The 18060-nt window shown below is 43.8% G+C and overlaps 1 pseudogene; it reads left to right on the top strand.

Moving 5' to 3' along the window:
* Nucleotides 1-13451: 13451 nt before the first annotated feature.
* LOC136161944 (U2 spliceosomal RNA) lies at nucleotides 13452-13594 on the top strand (annotated as a pseudogene).
* Nucleotides 13595-18060: the final 4466 nt, after the last annotated feature.

Here is an 18060-nt window from a genome sequence, read left to right as displayed (position 1 = left end):
TGGAGCATCTGACTTTTATTCATCTCCGTAGAGGCATCTTTTTGCCTTAGCAGGTAGGTATATTTCAGGAAAGTGATTTTGTAAAGTAAATCCAACTTTTTCATAGACTTTTCTCATACAATTGTAGATAGGTTTGCCCTGGAGACAAAACAACAACAAAAAAAAGCAATTCAATATTGAAAAAAAATACCACAGTGGCCAAGTCTCAGGCTTTTTGCTGGTGGTGTTGCTAGAACAGGTGATTTTTGAAGAGTTTTCAGAGCTTTGCAGCACTTCGCATGAAATCTCTTTTCTCTCATGCCAGGCCTTCTTTGGGAAACAATATGATCTCCCAGATCACATAATCTCCTGAAAACTCCATTTTCAAAATTTGAAGTTCAGCTCTATTTCTTCATTTATATGAAAATTGCTTGCTCTACCAGAAGCACACTGTGCCAGTGGGGACCACTTTATGAAAACGTGCTCCAGTCCCCCCAACTTTCCAGTGTGTGTGAAAAAAAAAAAGTTCTAGGGCCAGTTGTCAATTCCATGTGCTCAAACTTTCATAAAACTGGTTTCCTTAAAGGTAGGAATATACATACCTGAAAATGTCGTTAAGAAATTCAACGGAAGCTTAATCAACAGACTCACAGACTTAGAGAATGAACTTATGGTTGGCAGGAGGGAAGAATGGGGGGAAGGAATAGTTAAGGAGCTTGGGATCACATCTACACACTGCTATATTTAAAATGGATAACCAAAAGGTCCTACTTTATAGCATAGGGAATTCTGCTCAATGTTATATGGCAGTCTGGATTGGAGGGGGGTTTGGGTGAGAATGGATCCATGTATATGTATAGCTGAGTTTCTTTGCTGTCCACCTGAAACTTCCGCAACATTGTTAATCAGTTAATTTTTCAGACACTAAGTCACGTCCGACTCATTGTAATCCCATGACTGCAACACACCAGGCTTCCCTGTCCTCCACTATTTCCTGGAATTTGCTCAAATTCATGTTCATTGAGTCAGTGATGCTATCTAACCATCTCACCCTCTGTTGTCCCCTTCTCCTCCTGCCTTCAATCTTTCCCAGCATCGGGATCTTTTCCAAAGAGTCAGCTCTTCATATCATGTGACCAAAGGACTGGAGTTTCAGCTTCAGCATCAGTCCTTTCAATGAATATTCAGGGTTGATTTCCTTTAGGATTGACTGGTTTGATCTCCTTGCTGTCCAAGGAACTCTCAAGAGTCTTCTCCAGCACCACAATTCAAAAACATCAGTTCTTCAGCGCTCAGCCTTCTTTATGGTCCAACTCTCACATCCATACGTGACTACTGGAAAAACCATAGCTTTGACTATAGGGACCTTTGTTGACAAAGTTATATCATTACTTTTTAATGTATTGTCTAGGTTAAAAAGCTATAATCCAATATAAAATAAAAGTTTAAAAAAAGCTTAATCAAGTCAAACACCATAACATCGGGCATACAAAGAGCGGCCACAGCCCAGAGCTGGGCATATCAAGAGAAGCCTTGTACAGAAACTCTCCAAGGAGAGAAGGGAAATGAGCAGCTTCCAGCCCCCCGAATTCCACAAACAACGCAGTGACGGGGTCCCCAGGGCATCCCTGTGGCAGGTGGCATGGTGAACAGGACGAGACGGAAAGGATGAACTCATGAACGAGAAGCTCTGAACCCTGTTTCAGGAAAGCCAAAGGGGTTATAGAGGGAAGATACCAACTTCTGGTGGAGCTGAATCACAAAAATGAATGATACCATGGGGTGTGCTCTGGAGGAGGGCATGGCAGCCCACTCCAGTACTCTTGCCTGGAGAAGCCCATGGACAGAGGAGCCTGGGGGGGGCCACAGTCCACGGGGTCGCACGGAGTGGGACACCACTCAGGCAGCTTACTTCGCACTGTATAGGCAGGGGGTGTGCTACAAGGAGGAAGGCTTCCCCAGGGGCTCACACGTAAAGAATCCGCCTGCAAGGCAGGAGACCCAGGTTCGATCCCTGGGTCGGGAAGATCCCCTGGAGGAGGGAATGGCTACCCACTCCAGTGTTCTTACCTAGAGGATTCCATGGACAGAGGAGCCTGGCTACAGTCCACGGAGTCGCAAAGAGGCAAACACGACTGAGCTACTAACACTTTCACAAGGAAGGAAGACTTCTTGGCCCCCCAAATATCCCCATCCAGAGACCACAGTAGTTACAATTCCACCTCTCAAGAGGCAGGGAGGAGACAGGCATCCGACAGCACAAAGGATCTCCGGAAAAGAGAAAGCTAGGAGGCAGAGGGGAGACCATCAGTTATCCAATGCCGCTGGACATCCTGACTTGATTCTGGATTCGCTGCAGATGAAAGCAGTCTCCATGTCTCCAGCCAAGACGATCTCTTAGAGAAGCACATTAGCACCGAGGCGCACCCCAAGTGTCACCCAAAGATACACGCACCTCCGCTTTGCTGCTGGGTCAGCCGCCTTTCCATCTTGCTCTCCACCTTACTCAAACTTCGCCCAGTTCTTCGAACCGCGTGTATCAGCTTCACAAACCATTCCCTCGGCGGAAGGTTCGCCCCTACGCCCTAGTTTTGCGTTCCTTCTCCGGGCATCCTTCCAGATCGCACTTCCCACCACCAAAGAGAAACAGCCGGACCTTAGCTGAAGCAGCGAAAGCAGAGTTTATTCAGTAACTACCGACAGTAGGAAAAAGAGCAGGCCTCCATCCGGATTTGTGCAGAGATGAGCGGATCTCTAAAGGGAGAATTAGGGAGTGGAAGGAGGAGTGGAAGGATCTTGCAGAGACAGGGACGTGAAAAGTCACAAAAAATTAGGAGGGAGGGATGTGCGTGTGTGCTAGTCTCTCAGTATGTCCGACTCTTTGCGATCCATGGACTGCAGCCCGCCAGGCTCCTCTGTCCATGGAATTCTCCGTGGGTAGCCATTCCCTTCTCCAGGAGATCTTCCCCACCTGGGGATGGAATCCAGGTTTCTGGCATTTCAGGCAAATTCTTTACCATCTGAACCATCTGGGTTTGCAAACTGGGGCTGCTGGAAATTGGGCTCCAAGCCTCCCAAAGAGGCAGGGGTCCCGTATTCAGAAGTTGGCTGGAACAACCAGTTCTGTGGACATCTTTACATTTTCTTCGGAAGCAGTTTAAGGAAGACTAGATTCATCCCAGGGTGCAGCCATGAACTGTTAGGAAAACTATGGTGGTGCTGGTTCAAGTCCAAGGTCAAGTTTGTTCAAGTTCAAGGTCAGTATTGAGGCCTCATGCGGAAGAGGACTCAGAGGAGCCACTCTCGAATGTGGTCAGGAAAGGTTTTTGTTCCCCACCTCCCCTGGGTTAAGGCCCCCCCAGAATCAGCGCTCTGCTCCCCTCTAGTACTGCTTCCTCTGCCAAGAGGGCCCGTGAGCCTGGCAGGCTCTGCAGGAGAGGTGAGGCACCGGGTCTTGTTCATTATTCAGTACCCCCACTGCCTGGTCTGTTGAGACGTTTGATCATTTCTCCTGAACACACACCATCGAGGACACACATGCAATAAACGAATATTCCCCAGAGTGGCTGCCGGGGTTTCCCTCCCCTCCTCCCCACACCTAGTAAGCCATCCACTTCATCCACTGGTCCTTCCGCTGTTCCTTTCTCTGTGACAACATCTAGATGCAATTGTCCCTGCCTGGGCAAATCTAGGCCAAGGATGTACATTGGGAGGATGACGACTTTCTTTTTCCGCTCTTTAGCCGAGATGTAAACATCACGATGAAAGTGTCTGATAAGATCCAAGAGGGCCCAAAGCTCCAGCAACAGAGGGGGACTTTCTGCATCGTCAGGGTCCCTGAGGAGCCCACAGGGCAGACAAAGAAATGGTGAGAAGCAGCATCATATGTCTGGGTGAGAAGAAGGACCTCACTGCCATTCTCAGGAGCCAGCGCTGAGGGATTTAAAGCCCCTGAGAGGGGTGGAGCTGGGAGGAGGGGGTCCCAGCCGGGGGACAGCACAGGTGGGACCAGAAGTGTAGACGGGGCTGCCCCCAAACCCGGGCTCAGCTGGCACTCTGCTGTTCACTGTAAAGGCGTCCCCCTCTCTCAACCTCTGTGTCCTTCACTATTAAAATCAACATTTAGGGAGCCCAACAGTTATGAAGCGGGGTGGCCGAGAAAACGATAAGGAAAAACAGAAAACACTCAGCATGGTGACCTGTCACCTACCCTCCCAACTTCCCTTCCACTTCTGTCTCTTGACACCTACGCAGACCCAGATCCCCAATTCTGCTTCCCTAGAGTGTAGGGGAACCCATCTGACCTTTTCCTGAGAGAAGGACAGAAAGAAAAGAAAAAAATGCAGAAAAAGAAAGATATATTTACTGTCTCTTCACTACTTTTAAAATAGAATAAGCTTATTTGTAGCAGTATTTTAAAATATAATAAAGAAGAGACTTCCATGGCGGTCCCATGGTTAAGACTCCGTGCTCCCAGTGCAGGGGACCTGGGTTCGATCCCTGGTCAGGGAACTAGATCCCACATGCTGCATCTGAGAGTTTGCTTTTTTGCCGCAGTTGAAAGTTCCCTCCTGCTTCCAAGGTGTGGTGCCAGAGAAACTAAAGATCACCTGTGACCCAACCAAGACCTGGCACAGCCAAATAAATAAATATTTTTTTAAAGAAGTTGAATTTGTTTTTTAAAAAAGACCCAATTCAGACACCCCTTCCCTGATTTCCTTCTGCCTCTGAGTCTTATAGCCCATATATAAGCCCTATAATAACAGATTTCACGGTAGGCTGACTGCCAAGGCTTGAAACCCAGCCCCACAGCTTCCAAGGTCTGACTCTTTGAGTGAGTTACTTAAACTTTGTAATTGTATTCTAAACTGTGAAAAGGGGATGATAGTAATATCCCCCATCTCATTGAGTGCTGATGAGGGTTAGTTGAATTAATGCATGTAAAGCACTTAGTGCAGTGCCTGGGAAATTGTAAGCTTTCATTAAATGATGACAATAAGAACCACAATGATGATGGTGATGGTGATGATAGTGATGGTGATTAAGAACTCGTTAGATTGAGCTCCTGAGGACAGGAACCAGCATCTTAATCATGAATGCAGGACCCTGTCTATGGGGATTCTCCAGGCTAGAATCTGGATGGGTCACCATGCTCTCCTCCGGGGGATCTTCCCAACCCAGGGATCAAACCCAGGTCTCCCGCATTGCAGGTGGCTTCTTTACCATCAGAGCCTCCAGGGAAGCCCTGTTACATACATCCAAGTGCCTAAAATAGCACCTCTCAAGAGAAGACGTTAAATATTTGTTGAATCATTGGACAAATAAGTTAATGAACTTGTCTCTTCCTCTCCAATGCCCAGCCTCAAGTAGGTGCTCAATCAATGTCAGTTGACTTATTAAATAAGTTCATACATGACCACCCTCATGGTTGTGTCTGAAGCCCCCAGAACTCCTTACATCTCTGCGCTCATCCTGGCAGCCTCTTGTCAAAAAGGGTGCAGACTTATACCTCCTGACAAGGCAATTTGAAGGTCTTCCCTTGTAGCTCAGCTGGTAAAGAATCTCCTGCAGTGCGGGAGACCTGGGTTCGATCCCTGGGTTGGGAAGATCCCCTGGAGAAGGGAAAGGCTACCCACTCCAGTATTCTGGCCTGGAGAATTCCATGGACTGTACAGTCCATGGGGTCACAAAGAGTCAGATGCAATTGAGCGACTTTTCACTTCACTTCAAACAACAGCCCAGGTTCATGGGGATTTCCAGGGACCCAGCCATGGAGAGCACCCTGACTTTAATAAGCACCCTTGAGTTTGGCTGGGTTCCTTCTGTGAGGCACCAGTAATTAATTTGGTGCTCTTTGGCCTGCTAATAAATTTTCAATAGGAATAAAAGCAACTTTGACTTCCCTTCAGGCCTATAAATAATTCATCCTCATTTGTGTGTCACTGACTCTCATTTAGTAGGAACTGTACAAAGGTTGGGGCCAAATAAAAGTCTCTTCAATGTTTGTGGATAATGTCAAAGAGTGTTTTTAGGGCAAATGGGGTTCAGAGAAGAGACGAAGAGAAACACTGAGTTAATTGTGTTCAACTGCAGATATTCTCAGATGGGTAAGTGTGGGTTCCCCTGACAGCCCCCAAGCTAGACAGCCCCTGCCTGCATTGCTGACTTGGAGGGAGGTTAGTGAGGACCATGCTGCCCTTAAAACAATGGTGCAGCTTAAGCTTTTTCCAGATCCAGAAGTGGTGCCAGAACAATTTTCATCCCAGTTCTTAAGCCTGGAGATTCTAGCAGGACTTAAAATAATGAAAAAATAAAAATAAAAAAAGCCTCTTCCTGCCGATGAATTAAATGCAGCAATTAACTCCCAGGAGAGTACAATGGATGAGATCATGGACTTTGAAGCCACACAGCCAAACATTTTCAGCTCTGTCACTCTCTAGTTATGTGATTTCAGGCAAAGTCCCTGAGCCACTAAGCCTCATTTTCTCTGTCCATAAAATGGATATTTTTGCATATCCCTACATGAAAGGGTCATCATGAAGACTAACACAAATAATCCAAGTACGAAGATTGGCACAAGGTCAGTGTGCCAAGTATCTTAAAATTAGATACTCCTTTAAGTATGTTTTAGGTTGTGGTTTCCAATGGCTGTTCTTCCAAATACATGATTGTGTTTTGATATGTCAAAGATTTCTCAACAATTTTGGTTTGCCAATGCCACTCTTTCTCCTTTTCCAGTTTCTTGCTTTATATATATTTTCATTTATATTCTCTGTCTTCCTCTCCCTCTCTCTTGTTGATTCATAGTAATTTGGGCCAGAGGACAGGCAACTGAGTGTGCTCATTCTTTATCTTGGTGTCACTCCTTGAAGTCCATTATCCAGGGAGGCAGAGTCCCACAAGGGCTCCTCACCTGAGGATTACCAAATCCCATGCTCAGAAAGAATATCAAAGGCAAGACATCCATTTTGCAAGTGAGGATGCTGAGGTTCAGAAAAGGGACATAATGACCTTAAGAAAATGCAGCTAAACAACCAACAAAATTCTGAAAAGCAATTATCCTTCAATTAAAAAAAAAATTTTTTTTAAGCAACTATCCTTCAATTAAAAATAAATTTTAAAAAAAAGAAAATGAAGCTAATGCAGGAGTTCTTAACCTGAAGTCCGCAGACCCTCAAGCTGTCCTGAATAGAATTTAGGAAGTCTGCGAACTTGAATGGGAACAAATTAGAAAAAGGTTTTCAATAACCTCTAGCTGAAAGTTTTTATTTCCTTCAACTGAATGTAGCCAACCAAGCACAATAGTATTTACCTTATTCTGACTTTGTCACCAAAGGAAACCACAGATATTTTCCCATTGCGATACAAGTGTTGAAGTCATGGAAAAATACTATTTTAGATCAGCAGAATTCTGAAATATCGATAGTTATTAGATCTGCCAATAGTTCTAGTTATATTTAATGCATTAATAAAGATGTGTGTATTATCCTACACACATATATGTATTTTTTAAATGTCTTGCCAGCAATAAACTGTAATTCTGATTATTCTATTTATGCATTTAGAAAAAAATTTTTTGAGGGAAGATCTGTGTATTCACCCCACCTCCCTTTGGTTCATCCAAAGGTCTAAGCAACTAAATGAATGGCAAACCTGCCATCCAAATGTGTCTGCTGGAAACTTCGAGGGCAAGGCCCTTCCCTAGGGCAGGCTAGAACCTTATCTCCAGGCATATGCTGCACTTCCTGGTCTTCCACCATTGCTCCACATTCAGACCACGTAGGAGAGGAGGAGGAAAAGGAGATGAAAGAAAAGGAAAAAAAAACCTGAATCCTGATGATACACCTTACAACCGACCGAGTTTTCAAAAACTCCATTTCCCGGGCACAAAGGACTGGAGACACAAGAGTTTGGTCCAAAGCCACACAGCTAGTCACAAAGAGTCAGACACAACTGAGCGACTCAACACACAGAGCTAGTGAAAAGCATATCCAGATCTCAAGGCCAGAACCCCAGACCACCGCCCTGTGCTCCGTTGCCCCTGAGAGCCACGCCCACCTCCACCAGCCCACGTCTGCTTCCTTAGCAACCACACTCACATGTGTGCATCTAATTATATTGTCTTTACCCAAGCTAATTTCTACTGTGTAGTCCTTGCTTTTCCAAAACTAGGCAGAAGTTTTGTGGCGATGTCATCACGTCAAGAGGATTCCGTCTATATGACCTGGGCAGGAACCTCCTTTGTTAGCTGGGGATTGCATCACTTAGGGTAGGCTAGGTGACGCTGCTGTAACAAATGACCCCAGTAGCCCAAGGCCTTGACATTAACAAATATTTGTATCTCATTCGTCTTATAAATCCACTGCGGCCAGCACAGAGCTCTGCTCCACGTCCCTTCTCTCTGGGACCCAGGCTGCTGGAACAGCCGCAGTCTGAGACATGCTTTGGCAGAGGAAAAAAGAATACAGCCCTTAAATCTCCTACTTGGAAGTGACTCATGTCACTTCTGCTCCCATTTCATTGGCCAAAGGAGGTCAAGAGTATGACATCATTGAGAAAAGGAAGCATTATTCTCCTCCAGGGAGAAGAAATGAATAGTCCAGTGAATAATTCAACTAGCGTAAGAGAAGAGCCCATAAAAAGGTGCTACCTTCTGACTACAATCTCGAAACGTCTGCAGGTTTGACCTCTGATGCATCAATCACGTATTTACAAAACTGACCCTTGCTTCGTCTAATTGTGTGCATCGTAGTCTTAACCCTTGTTAGGATGATAGATTGCCTTTTAAAATCATTGAAAAGGTGTAGATTTAGAGAATGTGTTTAGAGGGAAAATTATTCCGTCCTGTTCCCTTCTCCATGGAGTTCCGGCACTGCCTCCAAGACGCTGACACTCCTTGAATGTAGTTTCTGTTTTCTCAACCACAGCCAAGGACACACAATGGGTATTCAACCCACACACAGCCCCTTGCCCTGAAATGCTGCCTACAAGTGAAGGTGGTTGTCTCCTCAGCCAACATTGGGAACAGCAAGGCAGCCTGCAAACACCCTTCTGAAAGCCTGTTCGCTAATGAAGGGGCCATGCCGGGCTAATATTTGTCCCCTCTGAATTTAAATGTCACGTACAGAGAGAGAGTGCTGAGGTAGCAAGATGGATTAGCAGAGGGAATGAAGGAGCTGTGTCACCAGAATGGTTTTCTTCTTGTCCCTTGATTGATGAGAAGGAGGCCAGGCTCACTTTATCTCCAACAGGGCATGTTGGAGAAGTGTTAATGATGTCATCAGGTGATGGATTTTCTCATACCTTCATCCACTGAACCATGCCAGACAGATCAAGCCCCACGCAAAGTGGAGAGCTCGACTTCAGGAACGATCTCCTTATAATCAACTTGCAGAGACAACACCATGTAATGGGGTGATGAGGCTACATGATGGAATAGAGGCAAGTCTAGCCCACAGGGATGTGTGTGTGTGTACTAAGCTCACACGTAGTTTCTTATTGGGTTGGAGGGGTTGCTAGTTTTCCCATTTCTTATATATTTTTTAGATACTCATTTATTTAGCTGTGTTGGGTCTTACTTCCAGCATGCAGGATCTTTTGTGTGGAGCACGGGCTCTCTAGCTGTGGCACACAGGTTCTGGAGCAGGGGCTCAGTAAACACAGCGCACAGGTTTAATTCCCCGACCAGGGATCGAACCTGTGTCCCCTGCATTGCAAAGTGGATTCTTAACCACTGGACCCCCAGGGAAGTGCCCCAGCATTGTATAATGAAAATTTTCAAGTACACAATGAAAATATTCAAGTACACAGCCACCACCGATTCATTAACATTTTACTAAGCTTGATGTATCACATATCTTCCCACCCATCCCTCCATTAATCCGTCTTATTCTTATGTTCATCTCAAAGTAAATTGCAGACATCCATATGTTAATATTTTCTCCTAAATACTTCAGGATGATTGCCATTAACTAGAGTTCAATATGTGTTAATAGGTTTTGGTATATGCAATTTACATACATTGAAATATATACTTTTTCAAGTGTCCATTCACTGTGCTTTGCTTAGTCGCTCAGTCGTGTCTGACTCTTTGCGACCCCATGGACTCCTCTGTCCATGGGATTCTCCAGGCAAGAATACTGGAGTGAGTTGCCTTTCCCTTTTCCAGGGGATCTTCCCAACCCAGGGATTAAACCCAGGTCTCCTGCATTATAGGCAGATTCTTTACCAGCTGAGCTACCAGGGAAACCCATTCACTAGGGTTTTTTTTAATTTATTTATTTTAATTAGAGGATAATTGCTTTACAATACTGTGTTGGTTTCTCCCATACATCAACATGAATCAGCCATAGGTATACATATGTCTCTTCCCTCTTGAACCTGATTTTGACAAATGAATGCATCAGTTTAATCCAAACCCTGTGAAAATATAGAATGTTACTACCATGCCTGAAAGGGTACTCACTCCATTACTAGTTAATCCCTGCCCTCACCATGGGTTAATTTTACTTGTCATAGAATTTCAAATAATGGACATATGCCGAACACATTCTTTTGTGTCTGACTTCTTGTACTCAGCACAGATTATCTGAGATTCATTCATATCTTGTACGTGTATCAGTAATTCATTCCCTTCCCTTACTGAGTCAATTTTGGTTGAATCAATATCTCTATTTGCTTAATACCCTATCTAACAGGAATCTTTTAGAATTAAGTACTGAGTTTTAAAGGACATACAATTGATTCTCATAATTTGTTGACACCTAAAAATTAGGAGATTTCACCTGAAGATCTGAATTTCTGGTTCCTTGGAATCTGAAGATTGGGCAATGCTCAGCTCACCCTTCTCCATGGAAACAGTGGCCTGGCCTGAGGGATGATGCCAACTTTAGACATGACATGTGAGCTCTCATTTGCCACAGCCCCCACCACTCTCTATTGTACCGCATCTGAGTAACCATATCATCAGCCTGCCCCAAAAGGTATATGATTTTCCAACTCCTGTTAATAATCACTCACAGTGATTATGGAGTGAATTAATAAAGGAGACAATAAATGAACATAGGGTATTTCATTAGTTATGTTGTGCCAAAGGTTCTGCAATAGAGACTGGATAAATGTCCTAGCTTTGAAATGATACAGATGAACTTACAAAACAGAAACAGACTCACTGAACTTAGAGAACGAATTCATGGTTGCCAGGGTAAAGAATGAGGGGAATGGATAGTTAGGGAGTTTGGGATGGACATGTACACACTGCTATGTTGAAAATGTATAACCAACAAGGACCTAATGTATAGCACAGGGAACTCTGCTCCGAGTTAAATGGCACCATGGATAGGAGGGAAGCTTTGAGGGAGAATGGATGCGTGTATATGTATAGCTGAGTTGCTTTGCTATGCACCTGAAACTATCACAACATTATTATCAGCTGTACTCCAATACAAAATGAAAAGCTTTTTAAAAGATTTTTAAAAGTCCTAGCTTTGGAATCAGTTCTGTCTAGGCCTAAACCCCTTCTCTATTTCATACTGTCTCATAAGTTTCATTTCCCTTCACATTCTTCTTATGTAATATAGGGATGAATGTGCTATTAAATAATTTATGAGTTGCTGGAAAAATCAGTGAACTAACATTTAAAGTGCTTAGCACCACCAGGATAGTAGTTTATAATCATCAATATTATCATGGTTATGATCAACCAGTCCTCCACAAGATGGGAGGTCAACTCACTTTTAATGCCATCTTTCCAGTGCAGCAATTTGAAGCCTCTGAATCCTGAGAGAGTATGATTGTGGCTAATGATGGAGAGGAATTTCCTGGTCCTCGTACCCTGCTTTTTAATTAGTCGGCATCTCAAGCCTGCATTTATGTTCGAGTTGAAGCCATTGCAAAAGTCTAGAATGCAGTCAAAAGAGCAGGAACTTCCTTCCTGTGATTTAAAAGGACCTGGGACAAAAAGCACTAGAGACCACCAAAGACCAAATAAGATACCCCAAAGGGGAAGAGAATTACAGAAGAAAGGATCTAAAAATAGACCCCAGTACATACATGATGCTAATATAATGGCATTGCATTCATATCAGCAGGAGAAAGACAGATGACTCCATAAATGGTATCAACTGGAAAACTGTCTGGAGACACACAAAGTCGAATTCTTATTTCCTACCTTTGAACTAAAACAAATTCTAGATGGAGCCAAGATTTAAATGTAAAATAATAGAACCAGTAAAATACTAAGAGAAAAAAATGGGGGATTTTTTAAATAAACTCTTGATGACCAGAAAACATTAAGGACTACTTAAAATTCAGAATCCATATATTCAAAAAGGCATATGTGAATAAATATAATAGGCAATTTCTGCCTTTAAAAACTACAAAGTTTGAAAAGATACAACAAACTGGGAACCAAAGGAAAAGGTCATTTCCTAAATATAAAGAAATTCTAGAAATCTAGTAAATAAATTGGAGAAGGTAATGGCACCCCACTCCAGTACTCTTGCCTGGAAAATCTCATGGACGGAGGAGATTGGTGGACTGCAGTCCATGGGGTCACTAAGAGTCGGACATGACTGAGCAACTTCAGTTTCACTTTTCACTTTCACGCATTGGAGAAGGCAATGGCACCCCACTCCAGTGTTCTTGCCTGGAGAATCCCAGGGACGGGGGAGCCCGGTGGGCTGACGGCTATGGGGTCGCACAGAGTCGGACATAACTGAAGTGACTTAGCAGCAGCAGCAGCAGATTTACTTATTTAGCACCACCAGGATAGTAGTTTATAAGTAAATAAGTAAATCTAGTAATAAAAAGACTTAAAACTCAGTAGAAAAATGGACCAAGAGTTCTTCATTTAAAAATAAAATATGAATGGTCCTTAAACATATTAAAATATAGTCACTCATGCTAGTTGTAAGATAAATGTGAATTTATTATTTTTTTAAAAACACATTTTTAATAGCTATGTTTGATTTTTTTCTTTTTTATTGGATGTATAGCATGCAGGGTCTTAGTTCCCAGACCAGGGATTGAAGCTATGCCCCTGCAGTGGAAGTGCAGGGTCTTAACCACTGGCCCACCAGAGAAGTCCCACATAAATGCTAATTTAAACTATAATCATATTTTTAAAATATTTAATTGGCAAAAATCTGGATATCTGATAAAAAAAACTGTCATTGAGATTGTGGCAAAACAGTCATTTTCACAATTGCTGATAAACTCCTATGAAACAAAATTTGGCCCCAACTTTTTTCTGTTTTTTCAGTATAGACATATAGGAAGGTTAGTTAACACTTCACATAATTATCATTTTTTTTGTGTTGTGAGGATATTGAAGATCTACCCTTTTAGCAACTTTCATATATATATATCACATTTTCTTTATCCATTTATCAACTAATGGACACAGATTGTTTCCATATCTTGGCTATTGTAAATAATGCTGCAATGAACTTGGGTGTTTAGAATACATCTTCATCGCTTCTCGGCCTTTTGGCTAAGATCAAGTGTAGAATACATCTTCAAAATAATGACTTCATTTCCTTTGGATATATACCCAGAAGTGGCATTGCTGGATCATCTAGTGGTTCTATTTTTAATTTTTTGAGGACCCCCCACCATATTATTTTTATTCTGGCTGAACCAGTTTACATTCACACCAATAAAGGCACAAACTTTTTAAATTAAAATTCCACATACTTTTAAAATGCACCGATTCCACTGGAAAAAGTTATCATATTTGGACCTGTGTGAAACGCTGTAAATACAGAGATTATTTGCAATATTGCTTGAAATAGCAAAACAGTGAAGACCATCTAAAAACTATAAGTAAGTTATTAGTAAGATAGACTATGGTATCGATACATGCTTAAAATGGAATACTGCTTTTGTAGCAAAAGAGAACAGTCTCCAAGACATATTGCTGAAACTGACCAGGAGCGGGGTGGGGCGGGCACAGAATGGTGGCCAGTCAGCTGGTGTCAGGGATAGTGGGGGAGGAACAGATACAGCACAATGCAGAGGATGTAAGCGCCCAGAACATATTGAGAAGGACTCGCAAGAAACCGATATCAGGACATCCCTGGTGGTCCAGTGGTTAAGAATCCAACTGGCATTGCGGGGAACTTGGGTTCAATCCCTGGTCAGGGAACTGAGATCTCACAGGCCGAGGAGCGGTTAAACCCACGAATGGGAATTACTGAGCCCTCACCACGACTACAGAGTCTGTGCCACCTGAAAGATCCGGCATGATGCCATTAAGACCCGATGCAGCCAAGTTAATTAACTAAATATTTTTCTCAAAAAGAAACCAATACCAATAGTTGACCCTAGAGAGGAGAACTGCTGAAGCAGCAAACCCTTTTATACCATGTGCATGTATTACCCATCCCCTTTTTCTTATTATTTTAAAGGTATCGAAGGGAATTCCCAGTGGTCAGGACTTGGTGTTCTCACTCCCTGGGCCCCAGGTTCAATCCCGGGGAACTAAGATCTCACAAGCAGTGAGGCACAGCCAAATGCAATTGCCCTCTCTGCGTCATTTGAAGAGGCATGACGATTTTAGCCAATTATGATAAAGAATAAGCAAGCCTCGTGCGAATGGCCCCTTATAACTTGGGGATTCTAGGAATTTCCTGAAATACATCAGCGCTAGCTGATTTCACTGCACTCAAGATGACAGAAGTATTGCTATTAGATCTGTGAAAGCGTAACCGGCTTTTGAACTTCAAGTCCCCCCGGGTAGCAGAGAGAAGAGGGAGGCTCTCTGGGTCATCCAGCGCTCTGCCGTCACCTTGGGAACATGCAGAACCCCCTTCCTCCCTGCGCTGAGGACCACCCAGTTCCCAGGGGCCATCTCGCACACAGGGATGGAGAACAGAATGTGGTTCTTAACATAAATGGAATTCGGAGTTATTTTCAAAGCTAGAACACATTCAAACTGTAATGTGAAGGCATTTTTAGCTTCCAAATGGTACCTGACATTTCAGGGTTTACTATCTGCCAAGCCTTTATATGCATTATCTCTTCTAATTCTAAGACATGGGAGGGGTCGGGTAGAGGGGGGTTCTGTCATTATTTTCCATTTACAGGTGAGGGAACTGAAGCTCCAAGATGTTTGCCCGAGGTCACCATGCAAGACTTTAACCCAGGCAGTCTGACTCCAGAAATCCAGAAAGCCTCTTCTATGCCCACCTTACACTGTTTTTCAAATCACAAAGCCTCACCTCTCACCTGCGATGCATCCTCCACACACATGAATATGTCTTTTGCTGTGATTTCTACTAGAACTTTAGATGCAGTAGTGGGTATAATAATGATCTCCCAAAGATGTTCACACCCTAATTCCCAGAACCTTTGAATATATCATTTTGCTGTTGTTCTCCATTTGCTAAGTCCTGTCTGACTCTTTGTAATCCCATGGACTGCAGCACTCCAGGCTCCCCTGTCCTTTACTATCTCCTGGAGTTTGCTCAGATTCATGTGCATTGAGTCGGTGTTGCTATCCTACCATCTAACCCTCTGCCACCCCCTTTTCCTTTTGCCTTCAGTCTTCCTGAGCATCAGGGTCTTTTCCAGTGGGTCAGTTCTTCACATCAGATGGCCAAAGGATTGAAGCTTCAGCTTCACATCACTCCTTCCAATGAACATTCCAACAAATTGATTTCCTTTAGGACTGAATGGTTTGATCCCCTTGTAGTCTCTCAAGGAAAGAGACTCAAGAGTTTTCTCCAGCACCACAATTCAAAAGAACTGATTGTGCAGCATTCAGCCTTCTTTATGGTCCAACTTTTGCATCTGTACATGACTACTGGAAAAACCATAGCTTTGACTTTTGTCAGCAAGGTGATGCCTCTGCTTTTTGACAAGCTGTCTAGGTTTGTCATAGCTTTCCTTCCAAGGAGCGATGTTACCTGGCCAAGGGGAGTTAAGGTAGCAGCTGAAATTAAGGTTGCTAATCAGCTGATCTTAAAATTGGGAGAGGGGCCTTATCCTGGGTTATCAAGATGGGTCCATTGTAACCAAAAAGATCCTTAAATGTGAAAGAGGAGACAGGAATTCAGAGTTATGTCAATGAAAAAGACTCAGCTGCCCATTGGCGACTCTGAAGAGGGAGGGGGGACCATGAGCCAAGGCAGCCTCAAGGAGATGGAAAAACCAGAAAACAGATTTTTCCCACTGGGCCTCAGAAAGGAATGCATACCTGCTGAAAACTTGATTTTGTCCCACTGAGAGCTTTCTCAACTTCTGACTTCCTGGAACTATAAGATAATAAATTTGAGTTTGGCTACTGACCACTTGAACTGTGGCTGGTGTGACTGATTTAATTTAATTTTAATTAATTTATGTAGCCACACAGGTGGACCATATTGGACTACAAAGCTTGAGGGAACTATACGGTGGGCAGGTTCTTAAGGAAGATCCCCCTCTTGTAAAATGACTTCCCCCTCCTCTCTGTTCTCCAGATGCCACTTAAGTCTCCAAGCAGCAAGGTCAGAGTTAGCCCTGCAAACAGAAGAGATAAAGTACAGTGGCCAGTAGCTGAGAGTCTGTGACAACCACGTCCCAGCCATGTAACCTGGTTCATCAGTCAGGGGTCTCCAGAAAAACAGCACCAATAGGATACACATAGAGATACACAGGGTTGAGTATTCAACCCTGAATACTCATCAGAAGGACTGATGCTGAAGCTGAAGCTCCAATTCTTTGGCCACCTGATGCCAAGAGCTGACTCATTGGAAAAGACCCTGATGCTCGGAAAGATTGAAGGCAAAGATAGAAGAGGGCAGCAGAGGACGAGATAGTTGGATGGCATCACCAACTCAATGGACATGAATTTAGGCAAACTCTGGGAGATAATGAGGGACAAGGAGGCCTGGCATGCTGCAGTCCATGGGGTCGGACTAAACTTTGCTACTGAACAACAGCAACACCAAAGAGATACACAGAAAGAGGTTCGTTATAAGGAATTGGGCTGTGGGATTAGAGTCTGAGAAGTTGCACGACCTCCTTCCTATCTGAAAGCTGGAGCCCCAGGAGAACCCGTGGTATAGTCCCAGCCCAAACCCCAAAACCTGAGAGCCAGGGAAGCCAGCAGTGTGTGTTCCAGCCCAAGTCCAAAGGCAGGAGGGCGAGACTCGCTGATGTCCAAGGACAGGAGACAGACGTCCCAACTCAAGCGGAGAGAGCAGATTTGCCCTTCTTCCGCCTTTTTGTTCTATTCGGGTCCTTGACAGATTGGATGAGACCCGCCCACGTTGGTGAGGGCGATCTTTCTACAGTCTACTGATTCAGATGCTACTCTCTTCCAGAAACACCCTCACAGACACACCCAGAAATAACATGCTACCGGCTCTCTGAGCATCCCTGAGCCTGGTCAGGCTGACACCTAAAAGTAGCCATCACACTTGGAGCAGGTGACAACCGTCTCAGAATGAGATGGTCAATATAAAAAGCCTCACACACTGCAGACTGTCAATCCAGGTTATGCACTGGTGGGAAGGTAATTGTTCTCCTTCACAGTGCTTCTTTCTTCCCCTGTTGGATGGTGGGCTGCGGAACTGAACTCTGATTCATCCTAGTTTCTTTCTCACCCCCACTGGCATCCATTACAAAGCCTGGGATGCAGGAGTGAAAAGGAGCAAGACCCTATGGTCCTTGCCCCACTTCTCACAGATGTCCTTGCCTGCCTTTTGTCTATAGAAAACTTGAGTCGAAGAGTAAGTTTAATCAGAGATATGAGAAATACAGAAACAAAGGAAAGCAGTCAAAGGAGACCAAATAATAATAATGTGGGATTATTAATATATGACATTAAACATAGTCAAGGACCTTTGGTTTCTTCTCAAGGACTATAGATAATATTCTGAGCCATATCCTGTGAGCTGTCTTATAGATACCGAAATATCAGGTGGAAGAAGTTAACTACATAATGACCAGACAGCAGCTATGACATAAACTGCCACAATGCCGAGAACCGGCATCAAGGAAATGGGAATAAATGGACCCTGGAACTGAAGATTAACTGTATCTAAAACAATCAAAATGCTGCTGGTCAGACCACTGGTGACCACTTTGAAGACGACT

Source organism: Muntiacus reevesi, chromosome 2 (assembly GCF_963930625.1).
Source record: "Muntiacus reevesi chromosome 2, mMunRee1.1, whole genome shotgun sequence".
NCBI classification, from domain to species: Eukaryota; Metazoa; Chordata; class Mammalia; order Artiodactyla; family Cervidae; genus Muntiacus; species Muntiacus reevesi.
This window is presented reverse-complemented; position numbering and strand designations above follow the sequence as displayed.